This window comes from Phocoena sinus, chromosome 4 (assembly GCF_008692025.1).
Source record: "Phocoena sinus isolate mPhoSin1 chromosome 4, mPhoSin1.pri, whole genome shotgun sequence".
Classification (NCBI taxonomy): Eukaryota; Metazoa; Chordata; class Mammalia; order Artiodactyla; family Phocoenidae; genus Phocoena; species Phocoena sinus.
The window spans coordinates 98,954,647-98,972,441 of NC_045766.1; the positions used below are offsets into that span (position 1 = coordinate 98,954,647).

The following is a 17,795-nucleotide window of genomic DNA, read 5'->3' on the forward strand; positions in this document are numbered from 1 at the left end:
ATGTAGCTCACATTCCAGACTCACACCTAACTCCCAATTTTAAGCTGAAATCTGATGAGAAATCTTACTAAGCAAAGATCTGGGGAGGAGCAAAGGAAAAACAAAAGATCACAGTGAGAGGTGATCTAGATCAGTGCTCCTCAAACTTTATTGCCTGTGAATCTCCTGGAAATCTTGATAAAATGCAGATTTTGTTTCAGGGGCCCAGGGGTCTTCAACTCTAACAAAGTGATTGTTGCCTGTGGACAGGTCCCATCCACAGGGCCTTCATCATTGGAGGGACTATCAGATTATCAGAGAACCTAGGTAACTGGAGAAGCATGGTAAATGTGGCTTGCAAAAAGAGAAGCAGGGAGGAGCCCGATGGGGTCGGAGAGGCCAGCATATTTAGATAACACAGGGCTTTGGAGGCCAGGTCAGGGACTTTGTTCTTTACCCCAACTTAAAGAAAAATTATTAACATGATTTTGAACATGGTGGTAATGTGTTCAGATTTGCTTTTTGTGCATTAACAGAGAAAATTATCCATGAACATTCATAAAATAAACCTTAATTTACTTACTTGTGACATTTTGATTTTATATCTAAAAAGTTTTTAAAAAATAATTTCCAATTGAAATGTGTCTGGCAACGTACTGGGGAAAAAGGGCATATTGTTTGATAGATGCATTAATCCTTTTCCTGCTTCCTTAGAATTTTACTAATGAAAGGCAAAAAAGTGGAGAAAAAATAACATAGATTAAAGAGGATTCACTGCAAAAACTCTGCAGAAGGGCTGAGTAAGCAGTAGGATGTGCAGAGATAACTAGAATGTGCTGAGGGAACTTTTAACATAAAGAAAATTTGACGTAAATTTACTGCCCCCTTCAATTTTGTGTAATTATCTTCTAATTTATTGTGTTGCCTATCTATGATACAAAGGTCTGTATTGCTGCTTCTGGAGTGGATTGTCCTTTCAATTTCAGTTATTTTAACAGGTGGGTTGTGGTATCTCATTGAGGTTTTAATTCGCATTTCCCTGATGGCTAATGATGATTAAGAATTTTTCTGCCCTTATTTGACATCTGTAGGCCATCTTTAATGAAGTGTCTCTTCAAATTTTTTTGCCCATTTTTAACTGTTTCAGTAGTTAAAATTTGTTTTCTAATTTTTGAGCTTTGAGAGTTCTTCACATATCCTATATATGAGTGTTTTATCAGATATATGATTTAAACATGTTTCCTGAAATTCTATGGTTTGTCATTTCATTTTAGCAATTTTTAACAGCAATATATTTAATTTAATTCTTTATTTAATGAAGTTAATTTATGAATATTTTTTCTTTTATAGGTTGTGCTTTTGATGTCATATTTCTTGGTTGTTCATTTAGGTTTATGATCCATCTTGAGTTAATTTTTGTATATGATTTGGATTATAGTTCATTTTTCTTCATATAGGTATCCAGATGTTCCAGCATCATTTGTTGAAAAGACTGTCCTTTCTCCACTGAATTACCTTCTCAGCTTTGTTCAAAATCAGCTATCCATATATTTATGAGTTTATTTCTGGACTGTATTCTAGTCTACTCATCTGCTTGTCTATCTTTACAACAATTCCACACTATCTTGATAATAAAGTTCTATGTTAAATCTTAGAATCAGATAGTGTTAGATCTCTAACTTTGCTCCTTTTTCAAAGTTGTCTTGGCTATTCTATATTCTTTGCATTCCCATGTGAGTATTAGAATCAGCTTGTCAATATCTACAAGAAATCCTGCTGGAATTTTGATTGGAATTTTATTAAATGTATAAGTGCATTTGGGGAGAATTGACATTTTTTCAATATTGGATCCTCTAACCCATCTTTCCATTTATTTAAGTATTCTTTAATTTCCCTCAGAAAAGCTTTTGCTCTTTTTCCATTTATAGGTCTTGCACATTATTTGCCAGATTTAAAACTAAGTTTTCATATGCTTATTATAATTGTACACAGTATTTTAAACTTCAATTTCTGAGTGTTTATTACCACTATACAGAAGTGCAGTTGATTTTTGAATATTGATCTTGTATTCTGGAAACTTGCTAAACTCATCTATTAGTTGTAGTAGCTTTTTGTGGATTCCATTTGATTTTTCTGCATAGATTATTATATTATCTGTTTAAAATACATTTATTTCTTTTCATCCAATCTGGATGCTATTAAGGAAAAGCTCATTCAGTGACACTTGTTGAAGATGGTAAGGAAGACTTTATTCAAGCATAGGCTATTTTACTAGGTGTAGGGACCACTTCAGTGGGGGAGAGATGTTGAGCTCAACTCTGAATACAACATAAGCAAGTGGGTATTTATAGCCAAGGAGCAGGGAGGGGGGCAGTGGATGGAAAATTACCAAGAAACAACAGAAGTAAGGGGATTCTGGATAAACCCACCTCATAGTATTGCTGAAGGCAGTCTAGGGTGATCAGACATCACCTGGGGTATGGTGGAGGATAAGGAACCTAATTATGTATCAAGGATGATCAGATATCAAGGATAGGGGTACTGGTCAGACTTAGCAGGAGTTTTGCTAAAACTGGACAATTCAGGGACGAATATGGAAGTCCAAAAATCAGGCCTGGTTGAAAAAGAGCTCGAAGGAACCTGAGTAGAGTTTGATCAATGACAGAATCTTTGTCAATATCTTCCATTCACTCTAAAATTATTTTATTTCACAAATAAAACTGTCCATTACAGAAATATTTGAAAATACTGCTAAGTAATAAAAATATTTTATAATCATCTAGAAATATATACTACTAATATTTTAGTATGAATATTTTAAAATTTTCGATCATATATTATACAAACATGCATGTTTTCTGATAGAGAAATTATGCAAATACATACAGTTTTGCAAACTGCTATTCCTGATTACTATATTTGGAGTGATAACAGTGAGAAGGGAGTTCAAGTTCCTACTCTGATCCCTTTTGCACTTCCCTTTTTCCTTCTCCCAAAGTAAGGAGATAATGTGTTGTGTGAAGTAACAAGATTCTGGTGGGACCACATGGGTGGGCTTAGGGGGCATCTAAAAATCAGACTGTGGCTTTGATTTACCATAGCTTGTCTCTTCTTTTAACAGAATGCTAAATAGTCCCCAGGCATGCTCCCTTGAAACAGGCCAGTCACCTCTTCTTTTTTCTTTCACTTTTCTTTTTCTTCCAGTTTTATTGAGATATAATTGACATAGAGCACTGTATAAGTTTAAGGTGTACAGCATAACGATTTGACTTAATACATCATGAAATGATGACTACAATAAGTTTAGTGAACATCCCACCATCTCATATAGATAAAAGTTAAATAGAAAAAAAATTTTTCCTTATGATTGGAACTCTTAGATTTACTCTCTTAACAACTTTCATATATAACATATAACAGTGTTCATTATATTTATCATGTTGTACGTTACATCCCTAGTAACATCTCACTTTATTTTTTTAATTTTTATTTTATATTGGAGCATAGTTGATTAGCAATGTTGTGTTAGTTTCAGGTGTACAGCAAAGTGATTCCATTATGTATGTACAAAAAATAGTTAGGTACATGTACATGTATCTCTTCTTTTTTGAATTCTTTTCCCATTTAGGTTATTACAGAATATTGAGCAGAGTTCCCTGTACTATACAGTAGGTCCTTGTTGGTTATCTATTTTAAAAATAGTAGTGTGTACATGTCAATCTCAAACTCCCAGTCTATCCCTTCTCCCACCCTTCCCAACTGTAACCATAAGTTCGCTCTCTAAGTCTGCAAGTCTGTTTCTGTTTTGTAAATAAGTTCATTTGTATCATATTTTTTTTTAGATTCCACATATAAGCGATATTGTATGATGTTTGTCTTTCTCAGTCTGACTTACCTCACTTAGTATGATAATCTCCAGGTCCATCCATGTTGCTGCAAATGGCAGAATTTCATTCTGTTTCATGGCAGAGTAAAATTCCATTGTATATATGTACCACATCTTCTTTATCCATTCCTCTGTCGATGGACATTTTGGTCCCTTCCATGTCTTGGCTATTGTAAACAGTGCTACAATGAACATTGGGTTGCATATATCTTTTTGAATTACAGTTTTCTCCATATATATGCCCAGGAGCAGGATTGCTGGGTCATATGGTAGCTCTATTTTTAGTTTTTTAAGGAACCTCCACACTGTTCTCCATAGTGGCTGTACCAATTTACATTCCCACCAACACTGTAGGAGGGTTCCCTTTTCTCCATTATCTCTTCTTCCTGACTGGAGAAATAAGTTCACCCTGGACTTTTCTTTCCAAACACGGCCAGCTCCACTTCACTCTTTCTTTTCCGAACTGGCCACCAGCCTTTGGTCTGGCCAGTGTAGGCCAGATTTGTGCACCAAGGCTTAACTTGTACACCTTTGGCTCCATCTCTACCAGAGCTAGAAATCAAGATTCAGATTAGGCTTAACAGTGAAAAATTCCTTGGACCTCTAGTCTAGGCCACAATATTCTGTCTTATTTCTGTCTTATTTTGACCAAGGCTCAGAGTAGCAATACATTTTACTCTGCTTTCTTTTCCTTGCACTTATATCTTTCTCTAGAACGTCAAAAAGAATGTTTAGGTACTTTTCCCCAAAACTCCTAGAAGATAATTTAGCTATTTCTGTTTATCTGTTTTATATAAAATATATGGACTTGGACTTTTTTTGGTTTGAAAACTTTTAACTAAAAATCCAAAATTTAAAAAAGCATATGAGTATTCAGATTACCTAGTTATTCTTAGGTAATATCAAATAAGCTTTGATATTTTATATTTTTTCTAGGGAATTTGCTCACTTCATCTAGATTGACAAATTTTCAGACATAAAACTGTTCAAGATATTTCTTTGCTGTCCTTTAAACATTATAGCCTCTGTAATAATGTTTCTCTTTCTCTTCTGATGTTTGCATTTTCTGTCATTTAGTAATTTAAGTTTTTTCTCTTTTTTTCTTGGCCAGTTTGGCTAGAAGCTTATCAATTTTATTGATCTTGTCAAATAACCAGCTTTTCATTTTATTGATTTTCTCTATTACTTTTGTTTCAATTTAATTGATTTCTGCTCTTATATTTATTATTTATTTCTGCTTGCTTTGGGTTTAATTTGCTCTTCTTTTATAGTATGTTAATGTGGAAGCTTAAAACATTGATTCAGTCCTTTCTTCTTTTCTAATGTACGTATTTAATACTATAGATTTCTCTTTAAACATTCTCTTAGCTATATTCCACATATTTAAATATTTGTATTTTCATTATCATTGAATTTAAAATATATTCTTATTTTCCTTGGACTATTTCTTTGATCCATGGATATTTAGAAAGATGGTTTTTAATTGCCAAATACATGGAGATTTTAGAGATATCTTTCTCTTATTGATATCTAATTTAATTATGTTATGGGTTTATAGTTTGTATTCATTCAATTATTTCATTCTAATTTTTTAATCTTTAAAATATTATTTAAAGCCCATTATTGAAGTTTAAATGGAAAAATTATCAAAGTATGTTTTGCTATTATATTCAAAGACTTGGTATCTATACAAAATACCTTAATTTTTTTTGTTTTCTTTTTTTTTTCCTTTATTAAAAATTGAGGTATAGTTGATATACAGTATTATGTTTCAGGTGTATAACCTAGTGATTCACAATTTTTAAAGCTTATACTCCATTTATAGTTATTACAAAATATTGGCTAATATTCCCTGTGCTGTACAATATATCATTGTACTTTATTTATTTTATTCATAGTAGTTTGTACCTCTTAATCATCTACCCCTATATTGCCCCTCTCCCTTTCCCTCTCCCCATCAGTAACCACCAGTTTGTTCTCTATATCTGGGAGCCTGTTTCTGTTTTGTTAAATTCACTAGTTTGTTTAATTTTTTTAGAATCCAAATGTAAGTGATATCATAGAGTATTTGTCTTTCTCTGACTGATTTATTTCACTTAGCATAATGCCCTCCAAGTCCATGCATGTTTGTACAAATGGCAAAGTTTTATTCTTTCTTATGGCTGAGTAGTATTCCATTGTATATATAAACCATATCTTCTTTGTTGATGGACATTTGGGTTGCTTCCATATCTTGGCAATTGTAAATAATGTTGCTATAAACCTTGGGGTGCATACACCTTTTCAAATTAGTGTTTTCACTTTCTTCAGATATATACCCAGAAGTGAAATTCCTGGATTGCACGGTAGTTCTATTTTAAGTTTTTTGAGGAACCTCGTACTGTGTTCCACAGTGGTTGCACCAATTTACATTCCCACCAACAGTGTATGAGGGTTCTCTTTTCTCCACATCCTTGCCAACATTTGTTATATGTGTTCTTTTTGATGACAGCCATACTGGCAAGTATGAGGTGATATTTTATTGTGGTTTTGATTTGCACTTCTCTGATGATTAATGATGTTGAACATCTTTCCATGTGCCTGTTAGCCATCTGTATGTCTTCTTTGGAAAATTGTCTATTCAGGCTTTGGGCTCAGAGGGTCTTAAGGCAGTCTGTCTGCTAATGGGTGGGGCTGTGTCCCTGCCCATTTAATTGCTTGGCCTGAGATGTCCCAGTACTAGTGCCTATGGGCTGGTGGGCATGGGTGGGGCTGGGTCCTGAGGATCATAAGCTAGAAGGAGGATTCCTAAATGGTGAATGCCAGCACCAGTGTCCACATGGTAGAACAAGCTCTCCAAAATGGCTTCTGCCAGTGTCTATGTCCCCAAGGTGAGCTGAAGTTGCCTTCTGCCTCTCCAGGAGATTCTCCAGATCAGTAGGTGGGTCTGACCCAGACTCCTTTCAAATTACTGCTTCTGCCCTGGATCCCAGTGCATATGAGATTTTGTGGTGTCCTTTAAAAGTTGAGTCTCTATTTCCCACAGCCCTCTGGAACTCCTAAAATAAGCCCCACTGACCTTCAAAGCCAAACTTTCTGGGGTCTCACCTTTCTAGGACGAACCCCTGGTCTAGGGAGCCCGATGTAGGGCTCAGACCCCTTACTCCTTTGGGAAAACCTCTGCAATTGTAATTATTCTCCCATTTGTGGGTCCAAGGGTATGAGAATTGACTATATCATGACTCCTACCCATCTTGTTGTCATTCCTTCTTTATATCTTTAGCTGTAGAAGATCTTTCAGGTAGGTTCCAGTCTTTTTTGTTGATGGTTGTTCTGTAAATAGTTGTAAATTTGGTGGGCCCGTAAGAAGAGGTGAGCTCAGGGTCTTTCTACTCCATGATCTTGGCCCTCCCCTAATTCAATTATTTTAAATATTACACAGAATAGAGTTTATTTTGGTGAATGTTCAGTGCACACATAAAAAAATAATGTATATTCTACTGTTGTTTGATATAGTATTCTATAACTATCAAGTTGGTTGATAATGTTCTTTAGGTCTTCTCTACTTTCATTGATTTTCTCTCTACTTGTTCTATCAATTATTGAAAGAGGAGTATTGAAGTCTTAATCTGTAATTGTCTCTTTCTTCTTTGTCTCTTTCTCCTTCCCATTCTATCAGTTTTTGCTTCAAGTATTTTAAAGCTCCATTGTTCAGTGCTTACAGACTTAGTATTATTTTGTCTTTTTGATAAATTGAATCCTTTATCATTTTGCAATGTCCCTCTTTATCTCTGGTAATATTCCTATTTTGTTTGCTAACCACTCCAGCTTTCTTCTGATTAGTGTTCGCATAGTATGTCTGTTTTTCATACTTTTATTTCTAATTTATCTGTGTCTTTGTATTTGATGTGTGTTTCTTCTCAACAGTATATAATTATAGTATGTGGTTAGATCTTGCTTTTGAATCCAATCTGACAATCTTTTATTTGGTATATTATACCATTTATATTCAATGAATTATTGATGTGATTGGATTAAAATCTATCATTTTGCTGGATATTTTTCTATCCATTCCATTGTTCTTTGTTCTTCTTTCCTCTTTTCCTGCCTGCTTTTGGAGTATAGAAACTTTTTTATGATTCCATTTTATATCTACATTTGGCTTATTGTTTATATATTGTCTATCTTTTGGTGATTCTCTTAGGGTATGCAATATATTATTTTAATTAATTACATCTACCTTCAAATAATATCATACCACTACATTTACAGGGCAATAGTCTAACAAATTGTAATTTCTCCCTCCAATCTTTTCTGCTATATTATCATATATTTTACTTTTATCTGTAAAGGTATGATATATTGCTACTCTTTTGGCATTCAGTTACCTCTTAGATTAATTCATAAGAAGAAAGAAAGATCCTTTTTATATGAACCTTAATTTTTAACTATTTTCAGAGATGTTTGTTTGTGTAGCACCAAGTTTCTCTTTGATATCATATTCCTTCTTCCTGAAGAACTTCCTTTCATAATTTTTTTTTCCTCTAGCACTTTGGGTAATGATTTTTTTTCTTGGTTCTTGTCTTAAAAGTTTTTATTTTACACTTTTTTTTCCCCACTGTGTCCCAGGCTTCTTTATTTAAAAACAAAGTGATGACTGACATTGTGTTTAAAATCAAGAACATCAATGAATATTACCTTCCTTCTGACTATTTCCTTCAAAACTCCCTGCCCCCATTCTCCATATTCCCAATTAATTGAATGTTTCCTATTTATTGAATGAAAAACCTAACTCCAAAAGCCCTGGCACAAATCTCAGGGTCCTGTTTCCCCAGTTTCTCCTGCTTTCCTCATCCCCCACTCCTGCCCCCACCCCTCAGAGAAAAGCAGGCACCTCAGTTGGAATGCATGAGAAAGCCCAGAATGGTGAGCTGGACAAAAGGGAACACTTCACCCTCAAAGGTCAAAGGGACCAAGGAGTACAGAATAGTGAAGTGAGAGCCCCATAGTCTAGGCTACTGAAATGGGTCCTGGTGCCAGAGAAAAGCACACTGGTGACCCCATGAAAGGAGACTCAGCAGCCTCAAAATACTCTCATGGGAGTAGTTCCTGCTTGATTGACTGCCCTTCTGGTACCAGGTACAGAGCCACACTCAGACTATGTGCTTGTTGATGCCAAGCTACTTAGTTCTCAGTGCTTATCTGCTCTCCCTTTCGAGCCTGCTGCAGGAGGGACTCCTCTTTGCCTTTCCCCTGAAGATTCTCCTTGTTGTCAGCTTCCTCCACCTATTTCTGCAGCAGGGGACACAGCTTACACACATTCCTGACACTGAGCTGCAGAGTCTCAAAACAGCAGCTGCTGCTTTGGCTAAATACTTTCCCACTGGGTGATCCTCTTCTGCTTTGGAGCTCCTGTAAAGTTCTGATGTCCTGAGACCCTTCCAGGTTTTGCTGCAGCTTCACCTTGTCCTGCTTCATGCCACCAGGAAGACAGCACAAGGCTTGGGGGAGACCCCTTCAGAGTTGCTCTCAGTCCTGGCCCCAGACTAAACTTCAGGCTGAGAAGTTTCCAGCAGCCTTGAGGATCCAGCCCCATTCCAACCTAAAGGACCCATTATGCCATCCCTCTGCAGAACTCACATAGCACTGAGTACCCCAAAAACTTCAGCTACTCTCCAACCCCTGCCCAATTCCTGGACCATATTGGAGGAGGCACAGAAGCGGGGTGCTGGAAGCCCAGCCAGGTGAGAAGGTCAACCCAGCCCAGCTCCAACCTTCCTGACCCATCACCTACACCTACCCCTACATCTGTGGAAGTAAAAAAGCAAAAATTCAAAAGCAAGTAGGTATCCTGCAGTGAGGAAGAAAGTCCCCCAAGCTGGGGACCTGGACCACATTAATTTTTGGAAGTTATTTTTTGTTAGGTAAAATTCTGAGTTGGCAGGTCTCTTTCCCCCACAGTTTGAAATATGTCACTTAGTTACTCAGTTATCTTCTGGCTGTGTACTTTTCCCTCCCCTCTCACTACCTTCAAACTTTTCTCTGTCTTTGGTTTTTGGCCACTTCAATATAACGTGTCCAGGTGTTTTTGTGTTTTCTTATGATTTGGTTTCTGTTTATTTATTCTGCCTCAGGTTCTATGTTTCTTGATTCTTTCGTTTGATGACTTTCATTATCTTTGAAAAATTCTTGACCATTATGTTTTCCAAATATTCCTTCTGCCCAACTCTCATTCTTTTCCTCTAAGTTTCCAGTTACACATAAGTTAGATAACTTGATAGTCCTTCACAGTACTTGAATATTCTGGGTTTTTTTTTACTCTTTTCTTTCTTTGTGTTTAATTTTGATATCTATTGACCTATATTCAACATCACTGTTGTTTCCTCTACTCTGTCTAATTTACTGATGAGCTCACCAAAGGCATCCTTTATGTTTGTCCTCATGTTTTTAAAAAATTATTTCTACCATTTTCACTTGACTTTTAAAAAACACTTTCTATCGGTCTAGCTCTAAATTCTCTCTAAATCTGATCATGCATGGAAACTTTAACATATTACTCATGATCATTTTAAATTTCCTGACTGATAATCCCAACTTCTGAGTCATATCTGACACTTGTTCTTTTGATTGTTTTGCCTTTTGACATTGGGTTGTCTCTTTCTTGTTTTTTTTTTTTTTTTGTTGTTGTTGTTTGTTTGTCTCACAAGTTTTATCTGAAGTCTGGTCTTCATGTGTAGGACAATAAAAATGGAAGTAAATCGTACTTAAAGGACAAATGAAATATCCGGAATTATAAAAACTTTAAATTCTTTTTATTAGGTGAAGTGTATATTTCAGATACCAAGTTAAAATGGACATTGACTATAAACTTTGGTAGAGTGTATTGTATATGTATGTGGTGGGGGTCAGACTCTTAAAGGTATGAGGTAAAAGGAAAAATCACTCTAAGATTCTGCTTAGATCTGAATAACATCTGGATAGATGGGGCATATCCAAAGTAGTGAGAGGACCGCCAACCATTGAGATTTCTGTAAAGTAATAATCGCTTCATACGAAATAGTATAGTACATGTATGCCTGGTTTCTATATAAAGCATTAAATTCTACCTTAGGGGAAAAGGGGTAGGTATCTTAGTTTGTGTTCTGCCACAGACTGAGACATTGTTTGAGTGCAGTAATTTATTTGTGAATAGTTGATGAGTGAGAAAGTGATGAAGTGAGACAGGAAAGGGAATGCAGCTGATAAAGGGTAATTTACCAAACAAGTTACAACTGTGGGCAATCAAGCTTAATCATTTTTGGAAACACCATGAGCCAGTATAGAGCATGAATGTCAAATTTATATCAGCCAAAGGGCGAAGGATCTGGGGTATTTATTCACCAACTCCTGCCAATCATTGGTTGATAAATGGTCTGGGGGAGAGTCTATGAACAGTAGTCATTTCCCAGTTCCTCCAATCTGCCTTAAATGCCTCTGGCCATCAGAGAAAGCCCTCAGATGAAGATGTATAGTTAGAAAAGACATGGGCAGGCACCAACAGTATCTGTAACAGGGAATATATCGGAATCAATGGACAGTATGATCTGTGACTCACATTGAATGAGTCATTCAACACTAGCTATTATAGTGAGTCAGACTACCTCTCAAGCAACCCATTCTCAAAAACCTTAAATTTAGGTTTGTCCACATATAACAAAAGAAACAATGAAAATTGCTCTTACAGTATTAGAAAAGTGGAAAACAGTGTTTCACAGTGAGTCATGGCATACAATTTATACTATGTAACACTTAACATTAGGGCCTTTTAATTGGAATAAAGTTTCCTCTGATAGTTGCCAAAACTCCCCTAAAATAGTAATGGAATGTTATTTAATTTGTTTTGTAGTCTTTAAAAATCTAAGCAAATACTCTTCCCAGTCACATCATCATCATCCATTGGGTCGTTGCTTATGGTGTCTAGTACACGGGGCAGCCAGCAATACAATATTGTGTTGTGAATAGTGCCCCTGAGTTAAGCAGTGCACACAGTTTGCATGGCCATTCAAAATTCCTCTGTACACACTTTGTTATAACACTATTCATGAAACCCATTTTTCTCTCAGTAGTTTATAAATGTTGTTCCATTGTCTCTGTACTTTCAGTGCAACAAATGGGAAATCAAATATTACTGTACTTACCTTTACTTTGTTAGTAACCCAGTCTCTCTATCTAGAAGTTTAAAGATCCTCTCTTTACCCTGAAATCTGGGACTGTTTGCCAGGAGCATAGTCCTCTTGTGGTTGTTATAGTATCAGTGCTATCCATTGCAGATTATTTAGCTTAGGAATCCAAGATTTCCTTTGTTTCTAGGAAATGGCTTGATGAGCTATATTTTAGAATGAGTGAGCCTAACTTGCCAATTCTAGAATCACCAGTTTAGAGGGTGTAAATACACAATAGACTCCCTCCAGTGGTCATTTCTCTCCAAAAATACTCTCCAAAAAGAAATTCTTCTATATATGAGATTTTTCTCATGAGTTTGAATATTATATGGCTTTACAGCACTTGTGCTTTGAAATAACAGTGTCCTTTTTCACAAATCTAAACCCTTTCTCCCTATCTGGTTGAAGAGAGGACAGGACACCTTGCAGAAGCATGGATGGATTAGATACTTTGATCTCTATCAGCACCAAAGATGCCCCTATTAAATTCTTCCACTTAAACAACAAGGACAGTTTTCTCCCAGAACTAATTTGATTTGTAGAATTTTAAAATTCATGTGGCTTCAATGTGTTCATTCCTCTTGTTACTGCCTGTTTAGATGGCCGATTACATTTATATAATCATTTTAAGTTCACGTACTCTCTGTGCCCTGAAGATAGTCTAAGACAGGGCAGTGGAGCTGCATTTCTGGCTTCAGTTCTCAGCCTTGCAAACTCCTACCTTGCATACCTGTTGTGTCTATACATCAGGTTTTCTCTATATGTAATTCTTCCTTTTAATTCTTCCTTACTGATCAGCAATATCAGGTCGTCACCTAAGGATTTTGCAACAGCAGTAAGGTAGCCAATGATGATAAAAATTCAAACTAATTTTACATTTTCTACCTTAGAATTCCTTTAAATTTAGGAGATGGCCAACAGAGAAAGTCACTACACATTCCGTACAGAGCAGTCAATGAAAGAACAATAAATATTACATTGTAAGTTTTTACAATCACTTCAGAAATGAGAACCATTCCATACTGGCACTTACCCGAATTAAGAAGTGTTGCATCATGTAATTGCAGAAATAAATTATTTTTACTTAAATAGTAAACATGCAAGAGATTATAAGAAGCGTGAAAATTATGTAAATTTATGTTTCTGCCTTATTAAACATTGTAAAGATTAATACAGTAGACTGCTAATATCTGAGGAAATATATTCTGAAATCTTTTAATATCTGCAAAGTCTTGAATACCACTATTACCTATAATTTTCCTGATAAAATGTACTTGCATATATTTGAGCCATGTTCAGTAGTTCACTTTTTATTTTATCCCAGCTTCTATTATTCTCCAGTAAAATCCACCAGTCTCTTATATTCTGTGCTTTTAAAACATTTTCTTTATTACAAAGAAATTTTCCTCTTTACGGACAATCTCCTCTAAGAAGTCACTTCATCTGAGTCTCTGAACAGTTGAGAAGCATCAAGAGTTTTGATATGCAAGCTGTAGACAATTATCTTCACTCAGTCACACCAAACTCAAACAAAGAAACATGCAAGTGTCTGCCAGAGCAAAATTACAAACTACTATATCAATTTAGAAGGAATTTACAGAGTCAAACATTGAAAATTCTAAATCCTTTGTTTTAAAAAGGCTGTTCTATTTTTCATTAAAAATTCAGTTTTCTGAAAGAATAAAATATCTAGGAATAAACCTACCTAAGGGGACAAAAGACCTGTATGCAGAAAATTATAAGACACTGATGAAAGAAATTAAAGATGATACAAATAGATGGAGAGATATACCATGTTCTTGGATTGGAAGAGTCAACATTGTGAAAATGACTCTACTACCCAAAGCAATCTATAGATTCAATGCAATCCCTATCAAGCTACCACTGGCATTTTTCACAGAACTAGAACAAAAAATTTCACAATTTGTATGGAAACACAAAAGACCCTGAATAGCCAAAGCAATCTTGAGAACGAAAAATGGAGCTGGAGGAATCAGGCTCCCTGACTTCAGACCATACTACAAAGCTACAGTAATCAAGACAGTATGGTACTGGCACAAAAACAGAAAGATAGATCAATGGAACAGGATAGAAAGCCCAGAGATAAACCCACGCACATATGGTCACCTTATCTTTGATAAAGGTGGCAGGAATGTACAGTGGAGAAAGGACAGTCTCTTCAAAAAGTGGTGCTGGGAAAACTGGACAGCTACATGTAAAAGTATGAGATTAGATCACTCCCTAACACCATACACAAAAATAAGCTCAAAATGGATTAAAGACCTAAATGTAAGGCCAGAAACTATCAAACTCTTAGAGGAAAACATAGGCAGAACACTCTATGACATAAATCATAGCAAGATCCTTTTTGACCCACCTCCTAGAGAAATGGAAATAAAAACAAAAATAAACCAATGGGACCTAAGGAAACTTCAAAGCTTTTGCACAGCAAAGGAAACCATAAACAAGACCAAAAGACAACCCTCAGAATGGGAGAAAATATTTGCAAATGAAGCAACTGACAAAGGATTAATCTCCAAAATTTACAAGCAGCTCATGCAGCTCAATAACAAAAAAACAAACAACCCAATCCAAAAATGGGCAGAAGACCCAAATAGACATTTCTCCAAAGAAGATATGCAGACTGCCAACAAACACAGGAAAGAATGCTCAACATCATTAATCATTAGAGAAATGAAAATCAAAACTACAATGAGATATCATCTAACACCAGTCAGAAGGGCCATCATCAAAAAATCTAGAAACAATAAATGCTGGAGAGGGTGTGGAGAAAAGGGAACCCTCTTGCACTGCTGGTGGGAACGTGAATTGGTTCAGCCACTATGGAGAACAGTATGGAGGTTCCTTAAAAAACTACAAATACAGCTACCATATGACCCAGCAATCCCACTACTGGGCATATACCCTGAGAAAACCAAAATCCGAAAAGAGTCATGTACCAAAATGTTCATTGCAGCTCTATTTACAATAGCCCGGAGATGGAAACAACCTAAGTGCCCATCATCGGATGAATGGATAAAGAAGATGTGGCACATATATACAATGTGAAATTAGAATACTCCCTAACACCATACACAAAAATAAACTCAAAATGGATTAAAAACCTAAATGTAAGGCCAGACACTATAAAACTCTCAGAGGAAAACATAAGAAGAACACTCTTTGACATAAATCACAGCAAGATCCTTTTTGACCCACCTCTTAGAGAAATGGAAATAAAAACAAAAATAAACAAATGTGACGTAATGAAACTTCAAAGCTTTTGCACAGCAAAGGAAACTATAAAGAAGACTAAAAGACAACACTCAGAATGGGAGAATATATTTGCAAATGAAGCAACTGACAAAGGATTAATCTCCAAAATTTGCAAGCAGCTCAATATTAAAAAAACAAACAACACAATCCAAAATGGGCAGAAGACCTAAATAGACATTTCTCCAAAGAAGATATACAGATTGCCAACAAACACATGAAAGGATGCTCAACATCATTAATTATTAGAGAAATGCAAATCAAAACTACAATGAGGTATCACTTCACACCGGTCAGAATGGCCATCATCAAAAAATTTACAAACAATAAATGCTGGTAAGGGTGTGGAGAAAAGGGAGTCCTCTTGCACTGTTGGTGGGAATGTAAATTGATACAGCCACTATGGAGAACAGTATGGAGGTTCCTTAAAAAACTACAAATAGAACTACCATACGACCCAGCAATCCCACTACTGGGCATTTACCCTGAGAAAACCATAATTCAAAAAGAGTCATGTACCACAATATTCATTGCAGCTCTATTTACAATAACCAGGACATGGAAGCAACTTAGTTGTCCATCGACAGATGAACTGATAAAGAAGATGTGGCACATATATACAATGGAATATTACTCAGCATAAAAAGAAATGAAATTGAGGTATTTGTAGTGAGGTGGATGGACCTAGAGTCTGTCAAATAGAGTGAAGTAAGTCATAAAAAAAAGACAAATACCATATGCTAACACATATATATGGAACCTTGGGCTTCCCTGGTGGTGCAGTGGTTGAGAGTCCGCCTGCCGATGCAGGGGACACGGGTTCGTGCCCGGGTCTGGGAAGATCCCGCATGCCGCGGAGCTGCTGGGCCCTTGAGCCATGGCCGCTGAGCCTGCGCATCCGGAGCCTGTGCTCTGCAACGGGAGAGGCCACAATAGTGAGAGGCCCACGTACCGCAAAGAAAAAAAAAAAAAAAAAGGCAGAAAATATGAACAGACATGTTTATAGAAGAGCAAGTCAATGTGACCAATAAATATATTAAACGATATTCATCCTCCTTAATAATTAGGAACATTTTTTAAATTGATGCATATTTTCACTTGTCAGATAAGCAAAACAGAAAAATGAGAAATAATACCTGTTGATGACAGGAAAGTGAAAAAGAAAGCACTTTCTAATGTAACTGGTGAAAATATAAATTGTAACAGCCTTTTGAATGTGACATTATCTGTCAAATTAGAAATGTATATAAACTTTGATCAACCAGGCTTACTCCTGGATGTATATTCTATAAATAATATCACTCATATACAAGAATAAAGTACAAGGATATTTAATAAGGCATTATTCATGAGGGAAAAGCCTGGAAACAGAAAGAACACTCACAACTGTAGAATGGTTGAATAAATTACAGTACAGTCTTGCTGTGGATTATTATTCAGACATAAAAGAAATGTATTTGAATTGTATCAGTTAACTGTGGGAGAATTTTCTCAATGTATGATTGAGGGAATCAAAATATAAAGAAGTTTAAATTTTATGGTCCCATCTTTATAATTTTCAAAATTTTTTGTTTATAAATATAAATAAATATGATGATATGAATGTGGATAAATGTGGAATAATATACCAAGTTGCTAACACTGGTTTTCTGGTGAAGAAGTAGATGTAGTGGCAGGAATAGTGAAAGCAGAGAAGAGATATTTTGGTCCTACACACACACAAAAATTATGCTAAAAACATATCATACACCCTTTAGTATATAATTTTGTTATATATGTATGTGTGTATGTCTGTGTTTATGCCTGTGTGTCTGTCTGTATGCATATGTATGCCTGGAAAGATATATAAAAGGTTGGTCACTAGTATATTAATAGAAACAGAAAAAATAAAATGTTATTGTTACTTTAAACAAGAAGTATTTGACACTGAAAACTCTAATTAAAAATAGGAACAAAAATCTGTAAATTTTTCTATGAAAATATCTATTAACAGTCTTTAATTCTTAATGATATTTTCCATTTAAATATTCAGTAATAGACTACTGAGAGCAGGCATTATTCTTTGAAATAGTCAAAAGGCATTTGGAAATTGTTTAAGGTGGTATCCAAGTATAGTAGGCATTTTTATAGTTTCTTCATATAGTTTCAATGCTTTTCTTATTTATTCCTAAGGGGTTTTTAGGGTTTACTGGTATTATGACTATAATGTCAGATATTTTTATGAAGTAATAAGGTTGATTTTCTTTTATTACTTATAAACTATATCTGAATGAAAATCCAGAATAGAATTTCCCAAATATTTTGCAGTGAATATGTAACTTCCTATGCTCTTTGAAAGGGAAACAAAAATACATTTACTATACTAATAACAGTTAAAATAAAAGTAACATTTAAAAAATAAATTTTATAGCCATACCCCTTGATACACAGTACATAGAGACATTGAATGAAAATGCATTAAAAGAACTAGGTTTGTT

The 17,795-nt window shown here is 35.4% G+C and overlaps 1 pseudogene; it reads right to left on the reverse strand.

Annotated features, from left to right (window-relative positions):
* Positions 1–8,854: 8,854 nt before the first annotated feature.
* On the reverse strand, positions 8,855–13,099 carry LOC116752678 (annotated as a pseudogene).
* Between the last annotated feature and the right edge of the window lie 4,696 nt (positions 13,100–17,795).